This window comes from Onthophagus taurus, chromosome 6, assembly GCF_036711975.1.
Source record: "Onthophagus taurus isolate NC chromosome 6, IU_Otau_3.0, whole genome shotgun sequence".
In the NCBI taxonomy this organism is placed as follows: domain Eukaryota; kingdom Metazoa; phylum Arthropoda; class Insecta; order Coleoptera; family Scarabaeidae; genus Onthophagus; species Onthophagus taurus.
In genome coordinates this window covers 20,480,637-20,496,332 of record NC_091971.1, presented here as the reverse complement: position 1 = coordinate 20,496,332, position 15,696 = coordinate 20,480,637, and the positions used below count along the sequence as shown (strand labels likewise).

Sequence of the window (15,696 nt, the reverse complement as noted above, 5' to 3'; positions counted from 1 at the left end):
GCAGTTCGGATTGCCTGCCTACCTTTTCGATCCCCGACGCGAAGCACCGCGCCGGAGAATACACTCTGGCCATTAAAATGAATTTATTACGGGAATGTAGATCCAGCACGCGAAAATTCCCCCAGAAATATGAGCGATTCTAAATCCCTGCTTTTTCTCTTTCTTTATTGGAAAACTGCGCCTAATGCTAAATATATTTTATGATTTATTTATGAGTTAGAAAACTTGAAAATGATGGATGGACGGTATGTCGCAAAAGTAGATAAGCAACCTACCATTAACAGGTCTTTTACCTCATATCGACTTGATGTCCCGAATAAAACGAATAATAACCTTAATACCGATTCTAATAAGGAATAATGAAGTTCTTGGGTTTTTTTTACAATCAGCAAAATTGCATCTCATGAAGAGGTCCAAAAAAGCCTATTTGCAAATTTTCATGCTGTTGCTTTGGGTCATTCACCTGGCTTAAGAATAATTTTTGGTTTGCAGAAGAAAACTACTGACAGCTGTAAAGATGTATTTAAAAAAAATGTATACTTTCCGTACCAAGTGCACATTTTGGCTACCTTGATGTATATTTATGACAATATAACTAAATTTAATGCGAGTGCAAAATTTTACACATACGATACAAAAGGCAAAGAAGAACTGAGATTACCGTTACATAGGATAGAAGCGACAAACAGATATGCTGATTTCTGGGGAGTAAAATTTGTCAACAAGTTGCCAGAAGAAATCAAAGCTATGGAACGAGGACATTTCAAAAAATGTGTGAAGTGTAATCTGGTCAGGAAAGCCTACTATATAATGGTATGATTACACAAGTCTGCGATGAAAAGATTGTTTCAAAAATTTTGAGTGATGCTACGGTACCTTTTGCGCTGATTACAGAAAAAATAGTGAAAAAATTCCATCACCCTTTGTTTACCCACAAATCACACAGTAATTTTTTACTTTTAAGATTTTTATATAATACGTAAAAACTGTATTCTTTGTGAAGTAAATCTATATAAAATTTTAATTACAATATTTTTAGCTAAATAAGTTATTTTACGAAAGCAACCAGCCTAAATTTAGGTTGGCAACATGAAACAGCCTTTCTTTTCTTAAAAAAACTACAGTAAAACTGGTAGAATCCACTTCATACTAGATTTGCTGCCAGTATACTGCTCTCCCCTCCACTCTGTCTACTCACCAGTCTCCACTGCAAGGTCATGTTACTGTCTGTAGCACAGAATAACCAGAAGTGACACTGGCGCCAAATGTGACACCATATTATAGCGAGTTGCCAAGGTATGCTGCTATACAAAGTGTGCTGAAGAACTGAGACAATGGTTTCAAGATAAAAAGAAATCATTTCATTTTGCTGTACCTATGGTTTGAAGAGAACCTGCAAATCACACTAATGACTGTTACTTTTACTCTTGCGGTGTGCAAGGATTTAATTCGAAAAATAAAAAGAAGATTTCGTTCCAAACATTCTTTCAGATATGCGCCCTGGTCCTCATGAATCTGATTTACCTGTACCTTGTCCTCCAGCTACATTTGAAAACATGCTAGATGATGTCGATCAGTTGTTTCAAGGCAGTGATGACGGCGACAATGATGGTACTTACGAGCTCACCTACAATGAGCCAAAACTCTTCACGCAGTCGGAAGTAAACGATTTGGTTATAAACTTAGGAAAGCCTTCCAAAGGATTCAGCCGAGGTTTTAGGGTCGAGGTTGGAAGAAAAACCTTCTCGGAACATCCTTCTCTTGGTACAGAAGTAGAGAAAAAAAGTTTGAGCCTTTTTTCTCTCTCGAAAGTGATCTTGTTTTTTGTACTGATGTTCCTGGGTTGACGGAGACATTCAATATAAAATACGACCCCGGAGAATGGAAATTTTTCATTGATTCTTCTAAAAGAAGCCTGAAGCTGTTCTTCTCCACAATGGCAACTAATATGCATCTGTACCAGTAGGACATTCAGTTCATTCAATTTGAAAGTGATCTCTATGTTACTAGGCCAACAGCGTGGCTTCACAAAGTTCCCCTGCTTCCTCTGTTAATGGGATTGCCGTGACCGTAAACAACACCATGTTAAAAAAGAATGGCCAGTAAGAAAAACTTTGGTTCCTGGAGTTAAGAACGTTGAGAAAGACAGTCTAGTAGATTCTAAAAAGATTTTACTTCCGCCACTTCACATCAAGTTGGGACTGATGAAGCAATTCGTCAAAGCAATGCATAAAGAAAGAGAGTGTTTCAGATATCTCTGGAAGCAGTCTCTCTGAGGCAAAACTTAAAGAAGGGTTATTTGTTGGTCCCGAAATAAGGAAACTTATTATGAATGAAAACTTCGAGTTGAAAGTGGAAGACCAGGAAAGGAAAGCATGGAAGTCTTTTAAACAAGTGGTAAGTGGAATGGACCGCAGATATCAAGGGCATTGGAACGTTAACATGATGGCAGACTACTCCTGGATGTTAAAAAGGGAAAATCCTCAACCCCACAGCAGGAAAAATACCAAACGAAGTTTTGAGGAAAAAGAAAACGTTACTACTAAGACTTGTAAAGGTGTTGTAGTAAAGCCTTATTAACTTTTCTTCCTCTATTTTTAAGATTTAACCTTATATAAAATAATGTTGATAACATATATATAAATAATATCGATATAAAATACATATGTCCCCAGAAAGTAAATATATATTTTCCCAGAAAGTTTTACTTCATTTTGTAGACAAACCTTACATGATAGAAAAAAACCAATATAATTTCTGAAATCAGCACCAAAAACTACATAAAAATCAGTAATTAAAACTAAATCAATTTTAAAAAATATTTTTTTTGCAGGCCTTGTGTTATATGCAGGATCAATTTGTGGAGTAACAAATTGAATTTGTTTTGTTACTGTATTTATTATGCATATACAGTGTGTTAATTAATTATCGTACCCGACGTCGTCATTGCAAGTATGCAACCAATATCGCAGTATTACGCGATCTCATTGCAATACCAATACTGTGATATTGGTTGCATACTTGCAATGATGACGTCGGGTACATGATTAATTAACGCAGCGTATACATATTTTTCTTTTTTTTTTACATTTGTTGTATTACATTGCTATTGACTTTTCACTGTAATACTGTATTAGTTACGTGAATAAACATTATTATTATTATTAATAAAATTAAGTAACTTTTTTGTCCTTTTTCTATCACGTGTTTTGGTTTTAATGTTAAAGTATTTTATAGTCATTTGTAACGAGATAAAAAAGACGACTATGACACAATTCGTGCCAGTCAGCCTTTCCAAGAAATTATTTCATGCGAACTCAAACGTGACGGGTTTACGAATGAATATGCCGAAGTTTTATCTGGTAGAGAAAAAAAACTTTTGGTCCTTGAGCGCGCGAAAAGCACAATTCGCGGTTTGGTACATGTTTTATTTCGCTTTACGGATGGATCGTAAATCGATAATGTTCATTATTTGCGTTTATCCGTTTTAATTGATACTGTGTAGGGCAGAGATCTTGTAGCGCCTATTTTAGTGAGGAATTCCGATTTTGAAATTCGAAAACTTTGCAGACAATGAACGGTGGATTCAATAGCCACTGCTTCTGAATTGAAATTTATAGGACGGGTTGGTCGGTTTGGTGTGCTGTCTCGCTTGCGCGATTCTGTCGCTTTTAAAATGGAGAAACGCTCGGGTCCCGCGGCCGACCAGATGTCGCAAACGTTTTAATTACTCATTACGAACATTATGTCATTTCGGGATGGTTTCGCGCATTCCAACGTCATTCGCTAATCCGACACAGACGTCGGAATGTTGACGACTTTACATTCTTCGTATAATAAAAATTACCTTAACTCACTTTTTAAGATGGTAACTGTACCCCTACACTATTATCTATTCTCCCTGTATTCTCCTTATTTCCGTGGTATCCTCTATCCCGGACGAGCGAAAATTGCACCCGTCTTCGAATACACGACGGTGTCGCGTTGTGTACACTACCATATTCGCGGATGAAGAACATCATCCTCCGCCCGTATTTCTCGCTAATGTGCGACAGGCTCGCGTAAATTGGTCTTTATCTACCTACTCGGTTTTCGCTCGGCGAAGCTTACAGTTAATTAGGGCGAAACTTCCGGCCAATTAATTCGTCTAAACGCCCCATTTTCTAAAGTTACAGTGCGTGCTAGTAAAATTCATAAGGAATCGCCCAGCCTCAAAGTTTAACATCACGTCTACCACCAGCCATATTTGGAAAACGTCACCGTCACAGCTCCTCTAAGACGAGTCGCGTTTGCAGATTAACCCAGAAACATGACTGACGCAAAGATTTCTCTTTACGTATAGAAAATACTCGCAAATGATTTCGTAACGACTCGAAATCTATGGACCACCAAGTCCTTTAATCGCGCCCCGAATTACACGGTACATAAAATCCAATCGACGAATATACGACGGGTGATTCAGGGGTCTTTACAACGTAACGACCACTATGCTACAATAAAGAGAAAAAATAATTTTGTATATTGATTTAGCTAGAACCATTGGGGACGGGGCATTCCTATGACGTAATCCCGCCACTTCATGTTTATTTACCCGATTGCTTCTCCCCAAACCCTAAAGATAATCAATCAGATCTATCTATCACCAAACTTTGTTGATTTAGCACAACGAAGATATGCGAGGGTTACTTTTATGATATCAAGATTACTCTTATTTTAAGTTGCAATCAATTCTTATTTTTTATTCTTAGTTTATTTATTTTCCCGCATATACGATATATATAAAGACAAAATATTACAAAAATTCTACATTGACTTATTTTAATGATACTTTATCCTGACTTACAGTTGATATATTCGAAACAGAATATTGCTTTTTTCGAGTTACGTGTAACTAAATGTCTGTTCTCTTTCATTCTCCTTCATTACGATAAAATGTTCATAAAGTTTGGAGATTAGTACATCTTTCAAAGATTTACTATTACCCGTTCCTATGTGATTGGTCTTCAATGCGGTCTTAATATTCCACTTCATCATTGTCTTTCAAATAATCGCAAGAGTTAGCTTTTTTAGTTCAAGATCGTCGATGTTATGTGTACACCATCTAATCAATGATGTAACATGAAATGGTTCTTTAGTTTTGTTCGTGTCATTGGCTGCTAGTCTTTTGGTACAGAGATGATGGTAATATAGCAACTTTTCTTCCCGATATATGGAGACGCATAGACAGCTCATCACTTAACATTTGAAATATTCTTTGCCATTCCAGAATACTGCCACTTCTAATTTCCAACAAAGGTCGTTGTTACGAACTTCCAACTCTGTATCGCATTTTAATTCTCAACAAAGACCAATTCAAGCACAGCGCTACGTTAATCCACTAAGATTTCATATTTCCTATCCTGCCAAGGGTACTTCGCCTTATCTCAAGGAAAATTGGTCTCGCCACGAGCACAGAAACCACCTCTAATAGATACGCCTAATAGTTACAAACGAATAATTCCTAAAAGGCCAGCTTGTTCATCGATTCACTGCCAGATTAAAAAATCGTGGTATGCTTATTACCAGATAAGCCATTGCAAAATAATCAACATGTCAAATAAGAAACCTACGAGGAGTTACCCGAAGATTATGGCAGGGAGCAAATTTCAGAAGAATACCAATAAATATGGTAATATAAATAAATGGTGAATGACGATTAGAGGAATCTGAAAGAACTTTAAATTTTATCACTGCCAATCTAACGGAATAATGAGATAACTTCTATATTCACCAATATGAAATTGTTTGAAGTGTATAGAGCAAGTTCTGTTAGGTCATGCTCTGTTCAGAAAATCCATTCGTACAAATACGTTGTTTACGCTCTTTGCCTACCGACTGTGTAATAACTGAGTACCAGAAACACAGACGTTTGTATTCACTTAGGCCCACTTTTACCACCTCTTTATAAATTTAACCGATAGATAATTACCATGGTTACAGCGATTTTAAGCGCTCTCATTGGCTAAGGTCCATTACTACCATCTTTTAGTTAAATTTATCTTATAGATAAACCCATCTACTAGCCAATCAGAGCGCGTAAAATAGCCGTAACCGTGGTAATAATCCCTTAGATAGCTTAACCATAAGATGGTAGTAACGAGCCTAAGAGCGTCAATTTATCTATCGGATAAATTTATCAAGAGGTGGTAAAAGTGGGCCTTAGTCTTTAATTTAGACTGAGCAACTCATCAAACTACAACAGTCGTAAAGTTTTTAATGTAGAAATGGTATACTTTAATATGCATATAATACTTACGAAATTCAGAACATTTTTCGTGCTTGAGACACGTTTTATTTCTTTTAATATTATGACGCAAGCTCTTCTGTAATGATTCACAATTTTTACACAAATCGTAACGGCGCAATTCAGAAGCTCCATTCCAGGGGTCACAACAAATTTTGGAAAATTGGATCATACACCATTCCTCCTAAAATAGCGTCTACACGTTTAAACGATGAATACAGCCATTACAAAATTCTAGTATATTTTCAGCGTCTGTAAGTGTCTATAAACAGTTTTGATTACTTGTTCTTGTAAATGTAAATAATAATCTAGGCTTAATATTTTAGGGAAAGTCTTTCCTCGACTATCCGATGATTTATTTATTTGGTCATCGCAAAGAGTTCTGCCACTTATTTGTCATCTACCTCTGTAAGACCCAGATTAACGAGAGTGTTTTTTTTCGACATCGTTTTTTGTCTCCCAGTGCCTTGTGAGCCGATTAGCTGTCTGAGCATAATTTAACTGATTTCGTTTTCACCGCTGTACCTGCAAGCATATCAGCATTTAATTCAGGCCTGGTATACTCATCTACCAGTAAAGTATTAAGTAAGTATTTATCGGTTATATTTACTGGTAAGATTAATTTAAATTCGGCATATACACGCTGATTATTCTTCTTGTTTTTGAAAAGCAAACGTTTTCAAATCAAGTAGTACAACAGAATGTCTTCTCAACAATATTTCTTGTTATACAGGGTGCCCATTATGTATGGAATATAGTATATATATTGGTAGGTGTCAACTTTATAAAAAAAACATTTTATTTAAAAGTTGTGTAATATTTTATTTGTCATAGATAGTAAGACAGCATTCAATTGTTTTTATTTCAGAAAACAAATGAGCAACGAATAACACTTGAAGCTTTTTAAATGGCAATGTACCCTTTCTTTAGGCTCATTTGATAGCGCTTTTTTTTCTGTTTACGATGACGTCAAATTTTAGTACCCTTATATCAACAAATTTTTGGATAAAATGTTAAAATTGTTTATTATACAGGTGATTCTCAACCTATACTCATAAATTTGGGGATTTATTCCTTATGAAAAATAATGAGCAATATAAAAAAATTGTAACAAAAGTTTTTTAGTTTCCTAGATATCAATGATATTTACTTTAAAATCAAGTTGTTTCCAATATTTTCTATACACAATTGGGTTCGCTGAAACCACGATGTCCCACTAGCGCGGTCTAAACCGGGGTGTTGGCGGATTGTCTCGGCAGCAATTTGTATCTGATTTCGCAATCTTTGCTCAGTATTCACTTCCTGAGCTACAATGTTAAATGCCTGTGTTAACCACTATATGCTGTCCTCAGTATCAGCCAAGAGCACGGCATCATCTGCATAGCACTCAATCTTGATTTTGTAATCATTCATAGTGTAGCCATACTTTACATACTTTGTTATGTTTGACCTGTTCTAATTCTTTTATCCTTACTTTGTCAAATGTTTTAGTTAGATCAACGAAACAGGAAGGCTGCTTGACATTTTTTCGCCTGAGTTCTCTCTGAGTCTTTTTGATGCTCTGTGTGTAGACAATTCTTGCAATCAGAAGGACGTGAGCAAACGACACTCTCTAATGTATGTAAAAATTTTTGTGCAGAAGATGAAATAAGTATGGTGGTATCAGTTCTAAACAGATGACATAGTTTGGTGTTGCAGTGTAAGATGATTTCTGGAAGCAAAGACTGTACGCTTGAAAAGCATAGTGTACTTCGGTGACATACATTGGATTGAGGTCGGGCGATCGAGATGGCCAGGCCAATAGACTACCTCGACCTGTCTCATCTTCCGGGAAGCACCGTGTCTAAATGTCGCCGTATATATCGGATATCTATGAAAATAAATATCTTTTACTACAATTTTTTTCACCTATTACTTATTATTTGTCTCAAGGAATAAATCTCCAAGTTTATGCGTATAGGTTGAGAATCACCCTGTGTAGTATATTCAATACATAATGATTACATAAGATTCCATTTGAGATTAAAACATTTTGATTTTTTTTCAACACTTTCAACTTTATCTGAATATATCCTCACAATTTTTCAACAAATAAGTGCTACATAAAAATACGAGAAAGTTGAGTGTAAATCACTCAAGTTAACTTAAAGTTTATTATTTCATTATCTATTGAGAGATATTTTGCAAATGTTGTTTTTAAAGTCGTTTTAAAAATGCAACAATAATAATTACTAATATTATTTCTATTTTGTTTCAGATACGTCCCTGTTAATTACTCCAAAGATTTAAAAAAACACGCAAGGGTAAGTTTGTAAATTTCATTTTATATTTATAAGATCATTTCGCTTAAATTTGAATCATAAACGCTTTATCTTTCTTTTTCTGTTTATTGCTAATCTCAATGTTTGTGAGGGATCTTTAGATAAGATTAATAAATATTGTTCTTAGAAACCATGCGAGATAATGCAATATAAAACCAATGCGTTCCGCTATAATTTTTTCGAAACTTGAATAAAAATATTCCGTTTTTCGTTGAAAGAGTGTAATTTCCTTGCAACCGTGAACACAGCTAAAGTTACCAAGTAGTAAAAGGGGCGACGTCGAGTCGCGTAGTCAACTCGATCGGTAACGAAAACCAATTCTCTCGATATCAACGGTTTCGCTCAGTTCCGTTTAAAGGCTCCAACCACGTTGACCTTGACGCCAACCAACGCCGACGGACGCTCGAAACTATCGGGATACCTTTCCGGACTTTCTGGCTAAAAGGAAGGAAGGGTCTTCTTTTTTCTCTCTTCATCTGGTCTACTATAAAGTAGTTCGACGTCCTTCCCCACCGTACAGTTCTACCACGACTCGGATTTCTTACTTATTAATTGGATTACGACGCCGCGAGATGTTGAATAGACTGAAAGGATAAGGCTTCGAAGATCGATATGCTTTCACAGAATTATTGACCACCTTCAGTTTATTAATGAAAAACTAGAAAAAGAAAGTCATTTTTTGTTGGAAAATTTACTAAGTATATTTGAAAAACAAGGTTTGGATTTTGATTTTGGAATTTGATAGTGAAAAATTTGTTGAGAGGGTTTGGTTAATGTGAAGATCGTGAAGGTCGACTCCTTGGAAGACAAAACCCGCATAATTACTAAGCCGTTGGAATTGCGCAACTCAGCAACCCCCGTGACCCCCCCATGGTGAAGCCCTCGGCGCGTGGGGAAGCGTCGCGCAGGCGCCGCGACGCCGTCCTGTTGTCCGCGTCGTCCGCGGGCCGTCCGCAGTCCCTTGCTACCGCCAGACCGCTTAGCTTGCCCGCGACGCTTTTGGAAACCAGTCAGTGTCTTCATACCGAGGGGAGAGCACATTGCCATCCCCTTAACACTTTACGCGCAAAGAAATAACTCTTAACTGTTTAGAACGGGAGGAAGTTCGTGCACGGATCGCCGACCCCTCTCGTCGTTCTATTCTACAACAAAAAAATAAATCCACTGTCTGTCCTCAAAACGTGAGGAATTAGTGCTCCTCTTCGCGACACTTGGAAAAGATTTCGTCCTGGTACTTCGAGAAAGTGTTGTGTCCCCCGTGTGTACTCACTTTTACCGATTCGGTTGTCTTTCTCGCAACCTAACAACCTTAAACGGAGGACCACTCGAAGTGATTGCAGTGTGATTACATCCTATTTTACTCAACTCACGCCAGGACTGTGGTGCATCGAATTCTTTCGGTCCGCGCGAACGGCGAATCGTCCCATCACCGAATACGACTTTGGTTGTGGCGTTTCTTCCAGTTTTATAACGACGAGTGAGTTTAAGTACTTTTAACTTCGTTTATACAAACTTTACTTTCGTTCACTTCCGAAAACTCGTTAAGTTCATGATTTCTTATTGATGACAACTATTATTTAACAATAACTTTGGTAAAGTAGATTATTCTCTTTCTAATCCCATAATTATAGTACCTATTTATATTCTTTACATAGAAGCAATAACGAATCTTTAGGTAATAAAAAAATGTATAAAATTTATATTTACCATCACTTTATCAAAAGAAAAAGAGTTTCCGATATTGATAAGTTTTGATATATAATAAATACAGTGTAATACCTCAAACTGTTGTCAATCTGTAGACTTTTCCATTTGAAGAAATATATCCAGAGTTGAAAATGTTTCCGCTGCCACTTTTGATGTCGATAACTGGCGGAATATAAATATCTGAGAACGTATCCGTCAGCGGGCCTGCAGTTGCAGCTGACAGCGCCTCGAGTGGACATATCAGGACCATTTCTCTTCGTGAAAATCGCATTTTTGCGCTTTTCCGGTCGGACGGGAATATAAAGATGTTGTCATTGAATCACTTTTTGATGTACGTATGTACCGCTTTATAGGCCATTCCCATTTTTGTCTTATTTGTTTTTGATCTTATTTGTTTCTAGATCAATTAGCTATCTAGAATTTGAGAATTATTTCGGAATCGGTTTTATATTATGAGTTTTAGAAAACATTTATTTAAAATATAAGTATATTTTGTTTATTATTGTGCTTTTAATTTATTTTTATAAATGGAAGTAAATGTAACGCTCCGATCAAAAACGTGCGACTGAGTTCAGAATTAAATGTCAGTGAGAGTTACAATAAGCGATACCATTACCATTTCGTAATTGGCACGAGTGCGAGGTCAGCAAACCCTATTCTGCTTGTTAAATACTATCGATTATTCGGTCTTTCCGCGAAATATTTTGTTTTTGGTATCGTACTGCAGATTTTGACATTTCATTACATTTCCATCACAATAGTGAAGTTTTGTTTAGAAAACGCCGAATCTATTTCCCACATTAAATTCGTTAATAATAAAATATCGGTTGGGTTAACTTGATTAAATTTGATTAACTTCAACCGTCCTCGACGGACAGGGAGAAACCGGAGGAAAACGAAATAGAATGGACGCGAAACGAGCGCTCGCTGGCTGCCACAAAAAGCTCGGATGTCACGTGTCTCTAATCGGGCATGAAGCGAAGATCTCGTGGCGTCGGCACAGCGAGCATTCAATTTCCTGGCGTCGGGACGCCGCTAAAAGCCCACCTTTGTGCCACTGATGCGCCATCAAATTGGCCTGTGACGCGACCAAATGAATTCCGTCAATCGTCGCAACTCTCAGCGCGTTCGAATGCTATTAAATAAACACATCGACCCGTGTTTACCAATGTGTGTGTGATCGTCAAAACACAAGTTTTAGCAGCGTTATCTGTAATCAATGTTAAAATTCATACCTCAATCAGAAACCCTGTTTTTTTCTACATACAACGTTAGTTTGATGCATGAGTTTTTTCATTCACTATACATCAATTTGAGTTAAATTTAATTAAAAACAGAGAATGTGGTGTTATTGTAATGATTTTGTGGAATTAGAGACATTCCCGATCTAATTTTCGTAATTTTCTGGAAAACCGTGCTATACCGGTTACTATGGGAGCGACGGTGCGCGTCCATCTACATTGCAAATGCGAGTCGCGCGCGTTTAAAATTTCAAGGATATGGAGAGACAACCATGACCATACATATTAATGTGACGAGGCTCGCGCGTACTCAAAAAAAGAAGAGAATAATCGACGCCGACCGACGCTAAAAATAAACGTTTACTCACGCGGCGAACCGTCATTATGGGGTGAAACCGCCCGGAAAATCACGGCTACCGGAGTAATTGTATTTATTTAAGAGCTGACTCTCACATTACTCCGTCTACGATTTTTTTCGCTCATTTATTCTCTACCATAAACAAACCCGATATTCGCCAGACGGGTGAAGCATAAGATTAATCGACTTTCCCAAAATTTGTGTATTTATTTATTCATTTTAACAGTAGCATTAATCCTGTTAATTGCACAAATTGCAGCCTGGAGGGTGGTCCGCGTTTAATATCGCAAAACATGTAGAATCGCTGGGGTTCCTACACCTCGAAGGGGGTGTGAGGGTAGAGGAGAAGGGATTGCCCGGGCGTTTTCGCCATAATAGGATTACAGCAGCACGAGGGTAATTGAGTCGGCCGCTCACCATCTCAAAAAAGGTCCTAATTTATATACACGAGACGAGACGGACTCGGTCCGAGGACCTCTCCGAGACCGCTTGTGCAACAATTATTCGAATTCGCGCCGAGCTTCCCTTTCGCTCGCACTGATTGTTTCATCGTACGTCGTGCATGAAATTTGGATGCCAACGAAGCGAAAGAAAGAGGAGAGAGAAGCCGTGAAGTACGACCGGAAGTGGAAAAGGGTTGGGGAAAAAGCTCAAATTGAACTGATTCGGGGCAATAGATTTGTCGCGCATTGTCGTATAAAATTGGATTCTGACATTTTAATTAATTATAAATTGTTGTGGATTTATTATTCTTTGAAAGAAAATTTGTTGTAAAAAGTTTTTCTTGGGACAACTTGGTAAGTCGTCGTGTCCATACGGTTTAGGTCCCATTCGCGTCTCGTCGCCATCCGGGTCTTTGTGTCAAAAGCTTCGCCATGTCTTTGTCCGCCCGCGCTTAATTACTTTAAGTTTGAACAACGCTCTTCTTTGAACTTTAATTTTCATTTGATTTGTTAACAGTTAATTAGCCCAGAACCAGCTAATTCGGTTTTACTATATGCATTCGTTTTTTTTAATAATAATTTCATTTCGAGGAATTTTATTGATCGACTTATCATTTTTCCTTCTCTTTTCCGCAGATAGAGTTTCCTTTCCTGTAAAATTCGCTCATATTTATCGACTAAACAGCGTGGCCCAACTTCCTGGCTGATATCTAAACCGGATACTCTCCAAACCATACGAACACGTTTTGACGTTAACAACAGGAAAACTTACACTTTTTAAACCTTTTTTTTAACGGACTTGTATACTTGGACCGGCTACCACTATGACCTAAATAATCATAGACGGGCGCAGAAATAGAAATCGCTTATCTTACCTTGTTATAACGTGGCAGCTTCAATCAACACTTTCTACAGCGCGTCTGGTAGATGGTACAGTTAGTTTATTTATGTTGAGGTTTATAAATGACTCATATGGTTATGATAAATCGCGCTCGGTTGTCTTTGTTCATTAAATTTCTAATTTCTTTATTTTTGAGACAAAATTATTACAAGACAATTTAATTCTATTGTTTGTGGTATAAACTTATTACATTTATAGTGTGGTAATTTAATGCGAATAATCTTTGTTACTTTATCGATTACTAACAAGAAACTTATTGATTACTGTACATTTCTTTGTAACTGTACAAATAACAAGAACATTTTAGACGAAGAGATTTCTATAATCTTTATTTTTTAAATTGGGCTTTAGTTTTTCCAAAAAAAAAAATTAAAATTTGAATAAACTTTGGTGACGTCACCGTCGTTTCGCACGCGGTTGGTTGAAATAAAACTCGATAAAAGGTGCATGAGCGAGATGCCACGAGAATCTTATGCGTTAGAAGAAGAGATACACGTTTGTGTCTTCTTGATCTTACACGAAAGCTTCCTAAACGTCACCAAAGCTTTTATAGAGTCGATTTTGAATTTTAATATTAATTTTAGGATCTGAAAATGTTACCAATCATTATAATTCGTTATTGTTGATTATAAAGTACAGCAATAAGATGATGGTAAAGTTTAAGATTTTTCTTTGTGAAATGAGGGTGTTGTAGCGTCTTCGCCCGGGCAACGCTAATTAATGAACCGGAACGACCGGTGCCATTAAACCCAGCGGAAAATTTACAAAACGAGCACTGCACAACGATTTATCTCTCGACGTGCAGTTATTGGGCTGCGACCGGGTTACGGGGGGCTCTAGAGCGATGCGACGCCCCACAGTTGACAGTTACTTTGCGTGCGACGCCGAGCCCCGGATGTTCGGGCAAAGATAAAGCTCTAGGGGGGATGGTGAAGCTTTTTGTCGTACGGATTTCCACGCCACGTAATGCTTTAAAGTAATAATGGAAGCCGAAAGTTCAACCCCCTATTTGATCCATTTCAAAACATTTTATTCGAAATGTGTAAAAAAAATTATACATGATGAATTTATTCGGTTATGTCAAGGGATGAAACACGTATTAATTTACAACGTTAAAAATTTTCACCTTTTCGTAATTGAATGAAAGTACAGGACAGGAGAAGAGGAAAACGTGGAAAAGAGATAGGGACCGGAGTCGGAGAATTGTCGGTGAGGCGAAAAGGGACGGGACGGTATGGAGGTCGCGGCGTGCGCGAATGGGGCCCTCTGGGGCCCATTACGAGTTGTACTCGCTCAAGAACCGGCCCATAATTCACGCGCGTGACGTTAATGTCGCTGAATTCGCGATTGCCCCAAATTAAAAACCGTCTCTCCTGGTGCCATTTCGCGCCCGAACCCGACGCCCCCATACGTAAACCCTCCACCCTTGCGCTTCCTCCCCTTTCTGTTGCCCCACCTGGATACACGTCCCGTTTATTTACCGCAAGGTACTCAAGTATTTATGATTGCCCGCAGTATGAGTTTTAGAAGAGAGAGGGATGGGAATTAAGCGCGAAACTTTACCTTAACACGTTAACTGCCATAGTAGGAATTTTAAATGTAGGTCCAATTTATCTAAAATATCCTTTGAAAACTTATATTTACGCCCGGTGTTAATGCGTTTGTTGTTGTATTGGAGGTAAATAGTGAACATTTTAATATTTTAATAGATTCCTATGACCGCATTGACGTAATCACATACTTGTAATGCTAATATAACTCGCGACGCAGTATCGTTTATTGTTCGTTTATTCAAGCATTCCATGATGGTTAATCTTTCCTATGGACAATGCAAGGAAGCGTTAAATTTGTCTTTTTCGTGTCGGAATTTTTATTCAATTTACACAACGGTTAAAAATTTTTTTTGTTATAATATTAAAATGCACACAGATGCTCTCAGATACCCTAGTTTCTCACACTTCAAGTCTTCTACTATAATTTTAAATAATTCTGCGTGCATTTAAATTCCGTATCTCACATAGAAATTTTTCCCTCTTATGTAAATCGCTTATGCATCATCTCACCAACCCTTTTAGTCTAGCGTTCTCCCCCTCCTAACTGGGATAATTTGGTAGCGACCGTTGTCCACCGGCATCTATTCTACTCGCAGCTTCCCAAGTTCTCGCTGATTGTGAATGAATTCGAAATGAGCATCTATTGTTGGCAAGAAAGTCGCTCAACAAGATTATTTTGTAAAGTTCGCAGAAGCATTTTTGATTATCATATCAATTGGAGTCGAACGAAAGAAGCCCCATCTGCACGAATTTATCATTTTCCTGTTTTTCTTAAAACTCAACATCTTATTTTTTTGTTAAAATCGAATACTGTGATAAATAACTTATTAGTCGTACGTGCCTTTATCGAATAATAGTCGTAAATACCCAAATTCCTCCCAAAATATCT

The 15,696-nt window shown here is 37.4% G+C and overlaps 1 protein-coding gene across 13 annotated transcripts in view; it reads left to right on the top strand.

Moving 5' to 3' along the window:
* The window catches only part of LOC111426499 (splicing regulator muscleblind), a 154,692-nt gene that overhangs the window by 36,238 nt on the left and 102,758 nt on the right, over positions 1-15,696 (top strand). For 10 of the 13 annotated variants that reach the window (XR_011640814.1, XR_011640807.1, XR_011640813.1 and 7 more), the window contains one exon: positions 8,541-8,586. The gene's annotated coding sequence lies outside the window, so the exon portion shown is untranslated. Of the gene's footprint in view, positions 1-8,540; positions 8,587-9,562; positions 10,082-10,174; positions 10,197-15,696 lie in introns of those variants that run through there. The other 3 variants (XR_011640801.1, XM_071197135.1, XR_011640806.1) reach the window with 2 other exon arrangements.